Source organism: Monodon monoceros, unplaced genomic scaffold (genome assembly GCF_005190385.1).
Source record: "Monodon monoceros isolate NGI ecotype Baffin Bay Population unplaced genomic scaffold, NGI_Narwhal_1 Super_Scaffold_6, whole genome shotgun sequence".
Classification (NCBI taxonomy): Eukaryota; Metazoa; Chordata; class Mammalia; order Artiodactyla; family Monodontidae; genus Monodon; species Monodon monoceros.
Genome location: NW_021703783.1, coordinates 23,754,591 through 23,772,517, shown reverse-complemented (window position 1 = coordinate 23,772,517; position 17,927 = coordinate 23,754,591). Strand labels below are relative to the sequence as shown.

At 39.0% G+C, this 17,927-nt stretch overlaps 1 protein-coding gene and 1 pseudogene across 2 annotated transcripts in view; both read right to left on the bottom strand.

The window, feature by feature from the left end:
* Positions 1-17,927, bottom strand: part of FAR2 (fatty acyl-CoA reductase 2) — a 136,977-nt gene that overhangs the window by 56,334 nt on the left and 62,716 nt on the right. The gene's annotated exons all lie outside the window — the stretch shown is intronic.
* Positions 202-4,046, bottom strand: LOC114886130 (annotated as a pseudogene).

The following is a 17,927-nucleotide window of genomic DNA, read 5'->3' as shown; positions in this document are numbered from 1 at the left end:
GGGAGGGATAGTCCAGGCTGGCTTAAGAAAACAAAATTTAGCAATCACCTCATCACATTCCTCCTAGTTTGCTTCTGCTTAGCTCCTTAGTAAGTCTTCATAAAAAACTCCAAATTTAACAGAAATGAAAATGGAGAAAGATATGACCTAAATCCATCACTTCATCATAATTAAGTAGGTGTATTGACTGCCTACTGTGTGCTACACCCTGTTAGGTGTGGATATCATAGAGCAAAAGGACATGAGGACCAGTAAGCAAAAGGTCATGTAGAGCAAAAGGTCAGTAGAGCAAAAGGTCATGAGGACAGGAAGTAAAAATTTTGCTCATGGGCCACTAAGGGTAATGGTGAGTGGTGACACTCTGGTTTCAACCCCTTGATTCCTGGACCTGTGAATCCTGGCTATGGGAGAAACAGCACCACATGTTGGATGCTGATTTAGAGCATATACATCCCTCTGGGAAACCTTACCACAGCCCCGTGAGGTTTTTCCACCTTGTTGGCACTGTAAATGAGTCTTCAAAAGGACATTCTACCATTCTATCAATACAGGTGCTTCAGGATGGAGAACATGGCGAGACCACTGAATTCTACGAACATGGGCCTATTGCCACACTTCATTTATTGGGAAATGAGTTCCTTAAACAGAAGCAATACAGTGTGGAATACCATGACGGTATACAAGGCATTCTTTATAGATGTCTACCCATGATAGTTTTAGCAGAAGCATTTCATGTAAGGAAAACAAATCCATATCCAAAGTGTCTATTCTAGTAAGAACGAGATACTGCCCCTTCCATGATGGAAGCAGTTCAATGTACAGAAAGAGAAAAACAAATACCGTAGGCTACCACATATATATGGAATCTAAAGAAAAAAAAAAAAGAACAACCTAGGGGCAGGACAGGAATAAAGACGCAGATGTAGAGAATGGACTTGAGGACATGGGGAGGGGGAATGGTAAGCTGGGATGAAGTGAGAGAGTGGCATGAACATATATATACTACCAAATGTAAAATAGATAGCTAGTGGGATTTAGCCACATAGCACAGGGAGATCAGCTCGGTGCTTTGTGACCACCTAGAGGGGTGGGATAGGGAGGGTGGGAGACACAAGAGGGAGGAGATATGGGGTTTTATATATATATGTATAGCTGATTCACTTTGTTATAAAGCAGAAACTAACACACCATTGTAAAGCAATTATACTCCAATAAAGATGTTAAAAAAAAAGAAAAAGAAGCTCTGTGTGTAAAATGCTATCAAATAGTATTACATAGTAAAGAAAAATCATTTGTGATAGGAATAGTCCATTGATGTGGCAGACTTCATTGTTGTCTGATTTTAAGAAACCGCCATGGCCACCCCAGCCTTCAGCAATCACCACCCTGATCCGTCAGCAGCCATCAACACGGAGGCAAGACCCTCCACCAGTAAAAATATTGACTTGCTGAAGGCCCAGATGATGGTTAGCATTTTTTAGCAGGAAAGTATTTTTTAAGTAATGTTTGTACATTTTTTAAAAGATATAATGCTATTGTACACTTAATAGCCTACAGTATAGTGTAAGCATAACTTTTAGATGCACTGGGAAACGAAAATATTCATATGACTCACTTTATTCCAATATTTGTTTTATTGTGGTGGTCTGGAACTGAACCTGCAATATCTCTGAGTATGCTTGTAATCAGCTTGCCACAAGGTACCTGGCTGATCACCCTTTGAAATGGTGCCATCTCAAGGATTCAGTGTTGGTCTCTGGGCTGGCAAATAGGGCACTCAGCAATGGCAGTAGCCAAGTTGGCAGTGGGTGAGCAGAAGTCCATGTTGCTGAGCTAATACATAAAGCTTTATCTCTGCCACCATGGCTTCACGAGCCCACTGGGTGATGATGGGATGGCTGGGGAGGGAGGCTGACTGATATTCACAGCATAGGTCATCCTATCCACTTGAATATTAAAATATTCCCCTGCTGAGGTTACTCTTCAGTGAGCACTTATATGGGACAGAAGTATCTTTGGGCTTTTGCCCATTCCATATACTTCTTCCCCAGACTTCCTTGTCATCAATTTTCCAGCCATGTTCCTTCCAAGTCCCTGACCATCCAGACATACCATTGGCCATAGGCCATGAATCCGTAGATAACTGCATGTCTGACAACTTCTCCTTCTAAGCAAGGAGAACAACCAGGTGCACAGCCTGAAGTTCCACTCACCAGGAGGATTTCCCTTCACCACTGTCCTTCAGGGATGTCCCAGAAAGGAACTCTAGTGCTGCAGCTGTCCACTCTGGAAGATGCCTGCACATCATGAGAATCATCTGTAAGCCAGGCCAGTGTGTTCGCTTCTTCTGTAAACTGATTGTAGGGAATTCCCCATGAGGCCATAGGGGCAGGTTGGGAAAGAAAAGGTAGTGTAGCAAAAGTGGGGACCATGGGCATTTGGGCCACTTCTTCATGTAACGTACTTGTGTGTTGAGGGCCTGATTGGGCCTCGTCAGTTATATACAACCTCCACTCGATGATGGAGTGCTGCTGTGCGTGCCCAACTTTATGGTTTGATGGAGCAGATAACACCCAGCTCATGATGGCCTAATGCTGTTTCTCTAAAGGAGAGCAGTTACCCAACAGAGCATGGCAGGGCTTTGCTCTAAAATCCTAAGAGCCTGTGCTGGGACTCACCAGTAGAGGCCTGCTGAAAGCTCCAAAGAGCCACCGACAAGTGTCTGCCACTGATACTTCCAGCACCATTAGATTTACTGGATCATATGACTCAAGAGGCAGAGAGACTTGCAAGGCAGCCTGGACCTGCAGCAAAGCCTTTTCTTGTTGTAGGCCCCACTCAAAATGAGCAGCTTTTAGGATTACTCACTAGATGGACCAGAGTAACATACTCAAATCAGGAATATGTTGCCTCCAAAATCTGAAGAGGCCAACTAGGTGTTGTGTTACTTTTTTGGTTGTAGGAGAGGCCAAATGCAACAACTTATTCTTCATCTTAGAAAGGATCTTTCAACATGCCCCACACTGCTGGACCCCTAAAATTTCACTGAGATAGAAAGTCCCTGAATTTTTGTTGGATTTATTTCTCACCCTCTGATATGCAAATGTTTTACCAGTAAGTCTAGAGTTGTTGCTACTTCTTGCTCACTGGATACAATCACCATAATGTCATCAATGTAATGGACAACTATGATATCCTGTGGTAGGGAAAGGTGATTAAGATCCCTCCAAACTAAATTATGACGTAGGGCTGGCGAGTTGATATACCCCTGAGGTAGGATAGTGAAGGTGTATTGCTGGCCTTGCCAGGTAGAAGCAAACTGCTTTTGGTGGTCTTATTAATAGGGATGGAGGAAAAAGCATTTGCTAGCTTAACAGCTGCATACCGGGCACCAAAGAATGTGTAAACTTTCTCAAGCAATGCAACCACAGCTGGTAAAGCAGTTGCAACTGTAGTCACTACTGTTTTGAGCTTACAATAATCCACTGTCATTCTTCAAAATCCATCTGTTTTTTGTAATAGGCAAGTTGAATGAGCAGTGGTAGAAATCATTATCCCTGCATCTTTCAAGTCCTTGAAGGTGACATTAATCTCTGCCGTCCCTCCAGGAGTGAGGTATTTCTTTTGGTTTACTATTTTTCAGGGTAGAGGCAGTTGTAGTGGTTCCCACTTGACCTTCCCCACCATAACAGCCCTCACTCCACAGGACAGGGAACGAATTTGGAGATTCTACCAGCTGCTGAGTATGTCATTACAATTATGTATTCCTGAACTGGAGAAATAATCAAAGAATGGGTTTGGGGACTTACGGAGCCCACTGTGAGATGGTCCTAACCTAAAACTCCATTGATCACCTGACCTCCACAAGCTCCTATTTTGTCACCAGACTGACATTCTGGTTTTCCTGGAATTAGTGTCAGTTCAGAGCCAGTGTTCAGTAGTCCCTGAAAGCTCTCATTATTTCCTTTTCCCCAATGTGCAGTTACCCTGGGAAAGACTATAGGTCCCTTTGGGGGTGGCTGGGAAAAGATTAACAGTATAAATTTTTAGCAGTATAGAGGGATCATTTCTCAAGGGGACTTGCCCTTCCCTTCATTCAAGGCATTCTGGGTCTGTAAACTGACTCAAGTCTGGGAATTCAGTTGGGGCCATGACTATTTTTTTTTTTTTGATTCGAGTTAGACTTTTGTTCAGCTGACTTAGAACTTTTTTGCTTATACAGATGAAGTAAGAATTTAGTAGCTTTCCCATACACCATGATGAAATAGTCAATGCCATAGGTCTCTATAAGTCAGACTTTTCTGATTTCTACTTTGACTCTGCTGTCATTTATGTCCTTTTAACCATGATACCTTGACTTTGGCAATTAAGGGTCATTATCTGTCCCCGGCCACCCTGGGATCCTCATTGCATTTAGGTTTCCCAATTTATTACACCATTTCCCACTGTAAGTTCTGGCCTACAGAGAAAAATGATTACTGAGCTCTTCAAGGATGCTGGGGCTCCCTTCACAAATTTATTTCTGTGACCCAACCAAGTTGGCACATCACAATTATTATATTTTCTCCTAACACATTCACCACCCACTGGACTTCTGTCACATTTTTAAAGAACAAAATCCTTGCTTTATGGCTTGGTAGCTGAACATAACATTAACATTGACAGGAAGTTTTATTTACTTGATTTTGAATGATTTATTTTGCCTGATTTTCAACTTAAGTATTCATTACTGATAAACTCTTCTATTTCTAAACTGTCTCAGCTTAAGTAACAAAAAGTATGTGAGTTACAACGTAGGCGCAGTGAGAACACTGAACTAGAGCTAGAAATTCTAGAAATGTAGTCTGTTCTGTGGCTAATTGTTAATGTAACTCTGAATCTCCAATCTTGTCAGCTCTGAGACTCAATTTCCTCTTCTGTTAAATAATATTCTACCTACTTCACAGAACAGTTTTAATAATCAAATAGAGTAATAAGTAAAAGAGAACTGTAAGTGTTATCTGACCAGAATTGTTCTTGTTCTGGTTGCTATACTATGAATACTACTTTGACCCTGAATCCAAATATCTTGTGCTTATTTGTTAACAAATATTGAGAGCATATCTTGTCATCCAACTTATATAGTAAAAAACTTGATGCAGCTGCTGTATTTTATACTGCATTATTCCTCAAAAGTCAACTAGCACAGTACTTTGTAATAAAAAGTGTCTCAATAAATATTGTTGAATCAACAAATAAATGAGTCAGCACTGAAAGGACTGATTGACTTCTTAATCAATGAATAAAAAGTCAGGGGCTAATTCACAAACGCTAGTGGGCATTTGAATCATTGGAAAGCTTGCTAAAATTGTTCTTTACTAGAACTCCTTTCCTGAGATTTTGATTTAGAAAGTCTGAGGTAGGGCCCAGGTAGATGCATTTTAATGAACAGCCCAACTGATTCAGATATAGGTGGTAAGAGAAATGTTGATGTAGGGAATTTGATGGCGGTGCTCTGATCCCAGATCTTATTTTCTTCCACAGCTTACATCTTTAATGTAAGTCTATGTTGTCCCTATGATAGTTTTTCTTCTTAAAACAAGACAAAAATAACCTGCTAACTTGAGAATTCTCATTTCTAATAATAGTGGAATGCAGATAACACAGGTAGGATGCAGCAGACCATGGCTTCAGTCCAGCCAGGGCTGAAGTCTGAGCTTCAAAGGCTTCAAGCATGCACTAAGGTAACTGTGATGGAGAGACTCTCTCTGCATTTATTAAAAACATCAGAGCTCACAGGGTCACTCATAAAACACATACTGGAAGAAGTAGAATAGAAGCACATCTTTTCAAATCAATAACTTAAACTTTAACAAAGTATTTTTTCTCTGTGTTCCTGCTTCCCAATACTAGAAGCCGAAATAAATGACTATTTAAAGAACTTTAAAAAATATAGTGGAAATCTATGCACAGAGAGTAGAAGAGCATACCAGTGATTAATAAACATATTATATCAGCTTCGCATGAAAGGGTTATGTATCAAAGTGTCCTAATTTCTTCTGACAAGATATAGTCATTTCCTCTGCTGTTCACATGGGTTAAAAGAACTATATTCAGATTAATTCAAGCAGAGTTTAGAAATAAGGTTGGAGATTTCTATTTTCCAGTCCACTCAACTATATCTCAACCTTTTATCCAACCAAGGAAACTGTGTGGAAACAAAATAGTTGGAGCATGTGAAGATCTTTAACAACAAAGCCTGATTACAAGGAAATTGATTTAACATCACGAACTCAGTCCACCAAAAAGGCAACTGATTCGTAGACTAACACTGAAAACTTGGTACAAAATCAGAGCACAGATTATTGTTTACACCAAAAGATATGATGGCATATATATATATATATATATATATATATATATATATATATATATAAAATACATAGTTCTTTTGCAGATAAAAGAGTTATCAGAATTTGTTACTGTCAACGATTAGACACAGTATTCATTAACTATACCTGTCCAAAGAAAAGTTAGTCTTTTCTAAGCATCAAGTTAGTCACTTCATGTAGTGAGATTCCAGAAGCTTAGTCACTGCCATACACCAATGGAACCATGCGGGAAATTATATTTTTTAAAAAGGTTAATATGAAGGTTAGTTAATTATACATAAATTGATATAAAATGGCAAATCGGAAATCCTTATTTCCTAATGGAAGTTCCTGATCATAACCTGTGTCAATAAATTGACAGGAAACATCTGAATAAATGTAAATATCCTATGCACTTGGAAATATGCAGCTAGGCCTTTATGAAGGACTAAGTTCTGAAGTAAAGCTAACGTTGTCCCTGTCACAGTTCTCTCCATAGGAAGTTATTCCATGTCAGAAGAACAATAAGCCACAAAGAGCACTCTTATTTTTCTCTGATAATGTACAATGAATTTCATTAACAAAGATTTTAGGCATTTGTCTTTAAGAGAAGGTAATGAAAGTAGGCGTACCTCAACATAATAAAGCCCATATATGACAAACGCACAGCCGACATCATTCTCAGTGGTGAAAAACTGAAACCATTCCCTCTAAGATCGGGAACAAGACAAGGTTGTCCACTCTCACCACTATTACTCAACATAGTTTTGGAAGTTTTAGCCACAGCAATCAGAGAAGAAAAAGAAAACAATGTAATCCAAATCAGAAAAGAAGAAGTAAAGCTGTCACTGTTTGCAGATGACATGATACTATACATAGAGAATCCTAAAGATGCTACCAGAAAACTACTAGAGCTCATCAATGAATTTGGTAAAGTGGCAGGATACAAAATTAATGCACAGAAATCTCTTGCAATCCTACACACTCATGATGGAAAATTTGAAAGAAAAATTAAGGAAACACTCCCATTTACCATTGCAACAAAAAGTATAAAATACCTAGGAATAAACCTACCTAAGGAGACAAAAGACTCGTATGCAGAAAACTATAAGGAACTGATGAAAGAAATTAAACATGATACAAACAGAAGGAGAGTTATACCATGTTCCTGGAGTGGAAGAATCAACATTGTGAAAATGACTATACTAAAAGCAATCTACAGATTCAATGCAATCCCTATCAAACTATCACTGGCATTTTTCACAGAACTAGAACAAAAAAATTCACAATTTGTATGGAAACACAGAAGACCCCAAATAGCCAAAGCAATCTTGAGAAAGAAAAACGGAGCTGGAGGAATCTGGCTCCCAGACTTCAGACTCTACTACAAACCTACAGTAATCAAGACAGTATGGTACTGGCACAAAAACAGAAATATAGATCAATGGAACAGGATAGAAAGCCCAGAGATAAACCCACACACATATGGTCACGATATCTTTGATAAAGGAGCCAAGAATACGCAATGGAGAAAAGACAGCCTCTTCGATAAGTGGTGCTGGGAAAACTGGACAGCTACATATAAAAAAATGAAATTAGAACACTCCCTAACACCATACACAAAAATAAACTCAAAATGGATTAAAGACCTATAAAACTCTTAGAGAAAAACATAGGCAGAACACTCTATGACATAAATCACAGCAAGATCCTTTTTGACCCGCCTGCTAGAGAAATGGAAATAAAAATAAACAAATAGGACCTAATGAAACTTAAAAGCTTTTGCACAGCAAAGGAAAACATAAACAAGATGAAATGACAGCCCTCAGAATGGGAGAAAATATTTGCAAATAAAGCAACTGACAAAGGATTAATTTCCAAAATTTATAAGCAGCTCATGCAGCTCAATATCAAAAAAACAAATAACGCAATCCAAAAATGGGCAGAAGACCTAAATAGGCATTTCTGCAAAGAAGATATACAGATTGCCAACAAACACATGAAAGAATGCTCAACATCACTAATCATTAGAGAAATGCAATTCAAAACTACAATGAGGTATCACCTCACACCAGTCAGAATGGCCATCATCAAAAAATCTACAAACAATAAATGCTGGAGAGGGTGTGGAGAAAAGGGAACCCTCTTGCACTGTTGGTGGGAATGTAAATTGATACAGCCACTATGGAGAACATTATGGAGGTTCCTTAAAAAACTAAAAATTGGGGCTTCCCTGGTGGCGCAGTGGTTGAGAGTCCACCTGCTGATGCAGGGGACATGGGTTCGTGCCCCGGTCTGGGAAGATCCCATATGCCGCGGAGCGGCTGGGCCCGTGAGCCATGGCTGCTGAGCCTGCGCGTCCGGAGCCTGTGTTCCATAACGGGAGAGGCCACAACAGTGAGAGGCCCGCGTACCAAAAAAAAAAACAAAAACAAAAATCTGTGCTGTGGATAGTGAGGCAGTGAAATAAGTATAATGAAGTAAAATTTTTTAAAAATTCCCATTTTGTGCTGTAATCTCTCTGTGTTACCCCATAACTTAAGGAAGTGTCTGCTATATATTTATGTTAGTGGTACTCTTGGTAAAGGGAGCCATGTCTGCCATCAGCAGTGGTATGGAAAGAGCAGTCACAACAGGTGATGAGCAAATAAGCAGAGGAATGAAGAATCCAGTGGGAGCAGCAATTCAGAATCAAAGGTAATCAGGAGAATATATATAAGCCTGCCAGGCATACATGGAAATTTCTCAAAATGCATGGGATGGGAGGCTAACTTATGTTATTTGCGTATTAAGGAAAGGTTGATTCCAGCCAGACACTTGGGACAAAAATATGAAATTTTACTTTGTATAAGCAGTGGTAAAGTGAATTTTAGGAGGTGTCCTGGCTGGAAGCTGGAGTCAGGAATATGAACGTTTGTCTTCTTGATAGAGGAAGGGCAATTTTGGATGTTCTTGGAATGATGGAATAGATGATGGCTAGAAAATTGAGGCAGGAGATATCTCAAATATAGGATAAAAGGAATATTGGAAGTAAGATCAAGACAACTAGTTAGTCATTGTTTGACAAGAACTAATATAGTGAGGCAATAATTCCTAAATAATCTTTTTGTTTAAAGCTACAAAAAGCTATCTGTCCCTCTTTCATAGCAATAATAAATGAAATAGTCAAACTATAATGTGAAACTATTTTGTGTCATTAAAAAACAAGTCAATGGGGATATATAATAATGATCTATTCAGAAGTTCTTTTCAAAACCTGAGCTTATAAGTATAAAAGATTTGTCAAATTTTACATCATGAGTATATATTGTTGAAGGATAATATTTCTCTGCCTTTGCTCTTTGAAAAGTTATGCTATCTTTGGTTCTGATGACTTTCGTGGACGTTTTTATCTTGGCCTTCCAGCACCTTTTTCTCCTTCTACTTTTCAAAACCTCCTTTTGGGGCAGTACCTCTTTCTCTACTGTGGATAGTCTTTGTGGGACTGTCCTTCAAGACTCTCTGCCCCACTTAGCCAAGGGAAAGGATTTTAAACTTTGAGTAAAGGAACACAATGTTAAGAAAATATGGAGTTGATTCACCTAGTAATGTCATGTTGACTAGATAATCTAGTCAATTAATATTTGTCCTCTTGATACAAAAAGCAAGTTATTGATAGCTTTTAGGAAACGGAAAAGGGCTTCTTGCCCTTTCCAAGGCTGGCTTTTCAGCCACGCTTTTGATTGTGTGGCTACCTCATTTACTTTAAATAAATTCTCTATTTGTTTACATTGCTATGGAAGGCAGAATCCCAAAATGACCCCCAGTGACCCACACACTTTATAGTCCCCTCCCCTTGAAAATGGGCAGGTCTTGTAATTTCCTTCTAACCAATAAAATATGGCAACGGTAATGGCTTACACTCCCATGATTGTGTTACCTTATATAACAAAGGTGTAATGAACGTCCTTAATTAAGTGAAATGGGAGATTATCCGAAGTGGGCCTAATCTACTCAGTGATCCCTTTGTAAGAGTGACTGTCTTCCTAGACACACAGATGGCCAAGAAGCACATGAGAAGCTGCTCAACATCACTAATGATTAGAACAATTCAAATCAAAACTACAATGAGGTATCGCCTCACACCAGTTAGAATGGGCATCATCAGAAAATCTACAAACAACAAATGCTGGAGAGGGTGTGGAGAAAAGGGAACCCTCCTGCATTGCTGGTGGGAATGTAAATTGATACAGCCATTATGGAGGTTCCTTAAAAAACTAAAAATAAAATTACCATGTGACCCAGCAATCCCACTACTGGGCATATACCCAGAGAAAATCATATTTCAAAAAGACACATGCACCCCACTGTTCATTGTAGCACTATTTACAATAGGCAGGTCATGGTAGCAACCTAAATGCCCACCAACAGACAAATGGATAAAGAAGATGTGGTACATATATACAATGGAATACTACTCAGCCATACAAAGGAACAAAATTGGGTCATTTGTAGAGACGTGGATGGATCTAGAGACTGTCATACGTACAGAGTGTAGTAAGTCAGAAAGAGAAAGACAAATATTGTATAGTAACGCATATATGTGGAACACAGAAAAATGGTACAGATGAACCAGTCTGCAAGGCAGAAATACAGGCACAGATGTAGAGAACAAATGTACGGACACCAAGGGGGGGTAAGTGGCAGGGGTGGTGGTGGGATGAATTGGGAGATTGGGATTGACATATATACACTATTATGTATAAAATAGATAACTAATAAGAACCTGCTGAATGTAAAATAAATAAATAAAATTAAATTTAAAAAATAAGTGACAAGTTCTATGGGTTCTAAAACTGCATGGAAACTGTGAGATGATAATTACATGTTTTCTTAAGCTGCTAAATTTTGAGTAATTTGTTACACAACAATAGAAAACTAATTCAGTTGCCTTAGTTGATTTCCATTGCCTTCAACCAAAGAACTCTGACTAATGAAATCCTGGATCTCCTTAAAAATGCCTTGGCTGCAATCTGTGAAGCATATTTTAATCAATAAACAACAAAACCAGTTACATTTCTCTTGGGATTAAATGTCACAAAACATATTGGTTTCTCTGTAGCTATAGTTTAGCATAGGTAAAAGAGCCCTTCTCTCACTAGGATCAGCTAAACCACTTGTTCTCAAACTTTTTTTTGTCTCAGGATCTCTTTATACTCTTAAAATTATTGAATATCCCAAAGAGCCTTTATGTGGATATGCCCACCAATACTTCACATATTTGAAAATAAAACTGAAATTTAAAAATATTTATTTATCATTTAAAACCATGATAAGCACATTAAATGTTAACAGAAATAACATGTTTTTTGAAAAGTGACTACTTTGAATAGTGACTAATATTTTCCAAAATTAAAAAATCTATATTGTGAAGATTGGCACTGTTTTACATTTTTGCAAACCTCTTTAGTATCTGCCTTAGTAGAAGCAACTAGACTTTCATATCTGTTTCTTTATTCAATCTGTTGTATTATTTTGGTTGAACATATGGAGAAAATCTGGCCTCACACAGATATGCAGTTGGAAAGGGAGGGGTATTTTAAAAGCCTTTCTAGATAATTGTGGATTTTTGTTTTGATATTATACCAAAAGCTTGGCAAATTATAGTTTCTTAAAGTTTAGTACAATGTGGAATCTAAAACCATATCAATGAACTTTTCAGATTCTGTTACACTAAGATCCATTGGCCTATCTCACTATCTAGATGGATCTTTTACTCATGCATAATTTTATAACATCATGCATTGGTCACCTGGAAAATGACAATTCACCGAGTTACACAGATCTTACAAATGTTAACACGTTTCATTATATAATATTAAAAAATCATATTTGTTAATATCTAGTCAATCTTATCAGGAAAGTCTTTAAGTACTGGGAAGCTGTCAAGCTGACAGAAGTCTTACAAAACTCTATTTTTCATTTGAAAGCTTCAAGTTCTTCATTGGCAAAAACACTGCCAGTTGTTTTCCTAAGCGACAAATTCACTTAGTTTATTTTGAGGGAATGTCTGCCAGATACTCAAATCTGAATAACCATAGCTTGTCTATGAGTTATTCTTTCAGATAAAACAAAATTCCATGAAAAAATCAGCTAGTTCAGCTCACAACTCAATCACACAAGTGCTTGTCTTGGAAACAACTCTGGTAGGGAGCAGTTCTTTATATACTTTACATTTCATCACACAAAATATTAAAGACATGTAAGCAAGGATTGAAATATAATTATTTTTAACTGCTTCTTCAAGGACATTCTTAAATGAAACATTATTTTCTTTTTAAGCTTTGAATACAATGACTATTAGTACAGTCTGGGGTATTGCCTTGATTCGTGCTAAGTTTAATACATTTCATTTGTATTTTCATTAGTGCAAATGTTAGCACAATAAAAAAGGCAAATAACATCTTAAATTTTTTGACCCTGTGGATCCCTGAAAGTATCTTCGAGACCTCAGAGGTCTGCAGACCACATGCTGAGAACTGGTCTAGACTATTATATGAGGGCACTATACCAACCATTTCTGCACTTAGCTCAAAGTGGATTTAATAATACTTCCCAGTTTGGGTTTAGAACTTTTTAGGTATTTTCAAGCTGCAAAGAACTGCTGGTTCTGTTCATGAGCACAGAAGTCCTTATCTTTAACTTATTACACAAATGCATTAAAACAAGGTAGGAAAAAGAGTTTCTTTATATTTTAGATTGAGCTAGTAATTAGCAAGTGTTAGAAATATATTCATTCTATCATGACCAATCTAACCAGCTTAGTTAAAGCTAAAGATGATAATATATCACCAGTTTAACATGGCTGATATTCTGTTGCTCTGGTTTTCTTGTTTCAAAAGTTTGGGCATCTTTGATTTGTTGCTTCCCAAACCAGAAACTAAGACTCAAATTTATGAAAGGAGGCAATATCCCTCTTCTTCTTAGCTATGCGCTGGTTGCTTTTTCTTTTAGTTCAGGGTGTAATTTGGTATTTCAAGAGGTTAAGGGCAATTCTTTTTGAACATTAGAGCTTTGGTAACAAAAGCACATCTGCTCTACTAGCTGTCTCTCTCAGTCAGCTGACTGATTCCACAAGAGAAGACTTCCTTGTTTTTTTTTTTTTAACTCAACCTAGAATTCACCGAAATTATTGGAGAAGCAACATGGTATTTGGCTAGCAGCACTTTATTTCCTGACAAAAATATAACCCTTGTCTTATTTGCTCCCATCACCCACCACATTTTTTCCCCCAGAGCTGGACACAGCCACCGGGATAGCACAATGCTTGGCCCATTGCAGGTAACCAGTGATACTGGGGGAACCGACTGGTACCTGAGCCAGGGCACACTCAGAAAAGGTAACAAGTGGTGAAAGGTTCTGGCATGGCTTCCAGATTTATTCCAAGAGAAAAAGCCCAACCATTAGTAAAAGCATATTGACTATAGATTTATTTTCTTACCATTGTTGGACTCCTCAGTGTATATACTCTTGTTTGACCACACACTTCAGGACTTACTGGAGGAAGTGACTCAGTAATAGTCAGTTTTCAAGTGGATGAGTCTTATGGAAAAATACTGAGAGGTGCATAAAGGTGCATTTCCACAACATGCAAAGCTGCTAAAATTGCATCCCCATCACGTACTACAGGGAAAGTATGATGAGATATTCTAATTTGCACTTTAAAAATTCCAACACCTGTCATCCTGACTCAGGATCTTTATTTTCATTCTAGTCTACTAATCTTACCCAGCTTCTCTATAAACGTCTTTCCTACTGCCTAAAATACTGTAGAACTTTGATAGAGAAATCCCAGTGAGATGAGAGAATTGCAAACGCAATCCAGAGCCAAGTTCAAGAGTTAACTTTTGGCAGGAGGTGAGACATATACTAATTTGGTGTAAATATAGATAAATGCATGCAGGTATCCTCCTGAAAGGATAAATTGACAGAGTTCCTATTTTAAGGCTTCCATTTCCTTTTGAAATAGGAAGGGAAGTCATGAGCTGAAAATGGCATGGAAAATTGTGGGTTAGAGGGTTTGAGGAGGATGGTGAAGAAGTGAAGGAGCTGTTATAAGAATTTTGAGGAGATGATCAGGGCAGGCAGAGTACTGCTAAGTGAGAATGAGGGTCTAGCCAAAATTAGGAGATAATTACTGGCATCAATCTACACACATGTACAATTTTCCACAGCTGTGCCTGGTGGTGCATGAACAGGTGCAAAGAAGGTGGACATTAGAATTCTTCCAGGACTTGGATTTTGGAGGTAAAGTATGGAAGATAGCAAGAGAATGGAGTGTATGGTTTAAGAAAACGGTTTAGGACAATGGTTAAAAATTATGTAGTCTAGTCTGATTAGGGATGGAAATGAAGCCTTAAAAGATGTCTGGAGGTATAATGTTTAGGACTTAAAAGAATGCTGAACATCCTTCTGATGATGGGAAAGAATGAACAAAGTATTTGAGATAGTTCCTAATTGCATATTCAAAGTTCAGTAAAGATGTAGAGGGCCTCCACAAACATTATTGGAAAGATTAGGGTGGAGTGATGCAGGGGAGAGAAAAGACTATGAGGAAGGGAAGAAAGCACAAGGGAACCTGATGAGAGTTTGGGAAAGGACGGATGACTGGAAAGGTTTGCAATTTGGATGTTAGCCAAGGGTGAAAAGGATGGGACCAGGTTGAAGCTGGTTCAAGGTCAGTGTAGACCCCTGGAATTGTTGGAAGCTTGATGACATGAACAGTCTGAGTCCTTTCCTCTAGTTTTCAATGAGAAATTTGATGAGATAATGTCTTTGAAGAAATCTTAGCCTAGAATTGCAAACAATTAGTTCAATCCTGGGACCCATGCCTTGTATTGGAAACAGCATTTGTCTCTTCCCAGGGATAAATTGCAAAATCTGAATTCTTGGATTCAGGTTCTAAACCCCCTCAAGATATGCCTTTTTACAGCATCATAGGTCATAATATCATACCCATCTCTTCTCTGACTTGTGAAAAAATCTGTGTCCCCAAAGTGCCAGGGTGTATATCCAACCATGGCAGTACTCCCATGGCTCTCATAAACTCTCTTCTGTTGCTATACTGTGTAATCTCTCCTATTTGACTGAGAGATCCTTGATGGGGAAGGTTGTTTCTTTTTTATTTCTGTATCGCCAGCAATTTGAGCTGTGCATGGCACATGATAGGTGCACAATGTATATTTGTCGAGTGAATGAAGCACACAAATAAATCTTGTATCTGTGCCCATCCTTGTCAATAGAGGGAAAAGCCGCCTCTCTTCCTATATGGGGCTCACCTCTCTATTTGCATTTGGGTTTCATCTCCTCCAGTCTTCTCTGAGAGCTATATGATTGATTATCCCTTCCCTCTCTTGCATATCAATCTGCCGCACTCAAAACTATCCTTCCTTTCAGCTTTGGAATATCTCTCACAAATTAATCTTTCCTGACTAGACCCCATCCTTGAGATTCAAACACGGTACACAACAGCTTACTTGACGTTTCCACTTGAATATCACAAAGGCACCTTAATCTTATGATCTTTCCCTTAAAGACTGGCTCTTATTCCGGTTTGTCCTGTATTCTTGAATTAAATCACTGTCCATCCTATTGTATAAGCCTGAAGGCTTTGACACTTCCTTCTCTCTCACCTCCATGGGCACTCGTTACCCAATCCTGACAGTTGTCTTCTGAATTTGTCTAATCGCCTGCCTTTCCACGTCCACCATCACCACATGACCTAAGCTACCACAACATCTTTTCGGGACTGTTGTGTTTACTAGTAAGTTTTCCTGCATTCAATCTTACCCACATCAATCCCCAACTCCAATAACTTTGCCACACTGCAGTCAGTTTCGGTTTGGAAATGAAAATCTGATACCCTTAAATATCCTAAATAACTCATGTCTTCCCACTGCTTTTAGCATTCAGGCTGAAATCTCCAAGGTGACCTTCCAGGTCTGATGTGGTTTGACCGCAGCCTGCCCTACCAGCACATCACACGATATGTCTCTTGTACCAGCTTTGCTCAGACTCACTGTCTTCTTTCAGTTAATCAAACATGTCAAACTCCACCCACCACAGGACTTGGCACAAGTCTAAGAGCATCCCTAACTTAACATGCCTCAAAACAAGCCCCTGATCCACCTCTCCCGACCTGCTTCTCTCCTAATCTTCTCCATCTCAGTAAATAAAAACTTGATTCTTCCTGTTGCTCAGTGCAAAGACATTGAGGCCATCCTTGACTGTCTTTTTCCCACACTCTACATCCAATCCTCAGCAAATCCCATCAGCTCTGTCTATAAAGTATATTCAGGTTCTGACCACTTCTCACCACCTTTGTTTGTGTGAAATTGGTTCAAACCATTATCGTAATAGCTTCTAAGTGGTTCTTGCTTCCCTTACCCTTAATCCACTCCACTAACAGTCTATTCTCTATAGATTAGCTTGAGGGATCCTTCTCAAAGGATGTCAGGTCTATCACACCTAGGCTTAGACTCTCTAAAGGCTGCCTTTCTCATTCGCATAAAAGGTGCTGAATGATTTGGCCCCATTACCCCTCTGATGGCATCTAATGCACTGCACCCACCTTCCCACCCCACACATTTAGACACAGTCCCTTCAGCTCCTAGAGCATGCCCAAGGATGCTCTACCCCAGGCCTCGGCTCTCATTCTTCCCCCTGCCCAGAGAGGCCTCCTCCACCCATAACTGCGTGACTTGCTGCCTCGCCTTCCCATTTCTGCTCAAGGTAGCTTAATAGGGATACCTTCCCCCAGACCCTCCCCTATAAAATATCCACCTCACCTCCATACCTGCACTCCGTATTCAGCTTACTTTTTATTTTTCTTCACAACACTTATAACCTCCTGACAACATTTATATTTATTTTGACATCTGTTTATAGTCTGTTTCTGTCCCCAGTCAGCCCCACGTGGGCAGGGAATTTATTTTGTTCACTGCTGTATGCTCAGCACCAAGAATAGCCCTGACACATAGAATGACCACATGATGAATGCTGTTCACTTTATTGGCATGTTCTCCAGCCCATCTTTGTCTTATCGACCCTCAGTCATCCTTCAGATGTCAGTTCAATTGCCACCCCCACTGAAAAGTCTTCCCTGACCTTCCATATTCAATCTAATCTGTAATTTAACTCTTTCTGTGTACCTTCCTCTGTTAGCACTTATCACAGCTGTAATTGTACACTTATCTGTAAGATATATTGATTAAAATTGCCCCCCAACTAGGCTTTAAACTCCCTGAGGGCAGAAATGTTACCTGCTTCTGCTCAACACCGTATCCTTAGAATTTAGTGCAGAGCTCAACACTTGGTAGGCACTCAATAAAGATTTCTTGAATGAATGAATGAACAAATGAATATGGTCTCTTTGAAAAGTTTCCGGAGAGGGTGTGGAGAAAAAGGAACCCTCTTACACTGTTGGTGGGAATGTAAATTGGTGCAGCCACTATGGAAAACAGTATGGAAGTTCCTCAAAAAACTAAAAATAGAGTTGCTGTATGATCCAGCAATCCCACTCCTGGGCATATACCTGAG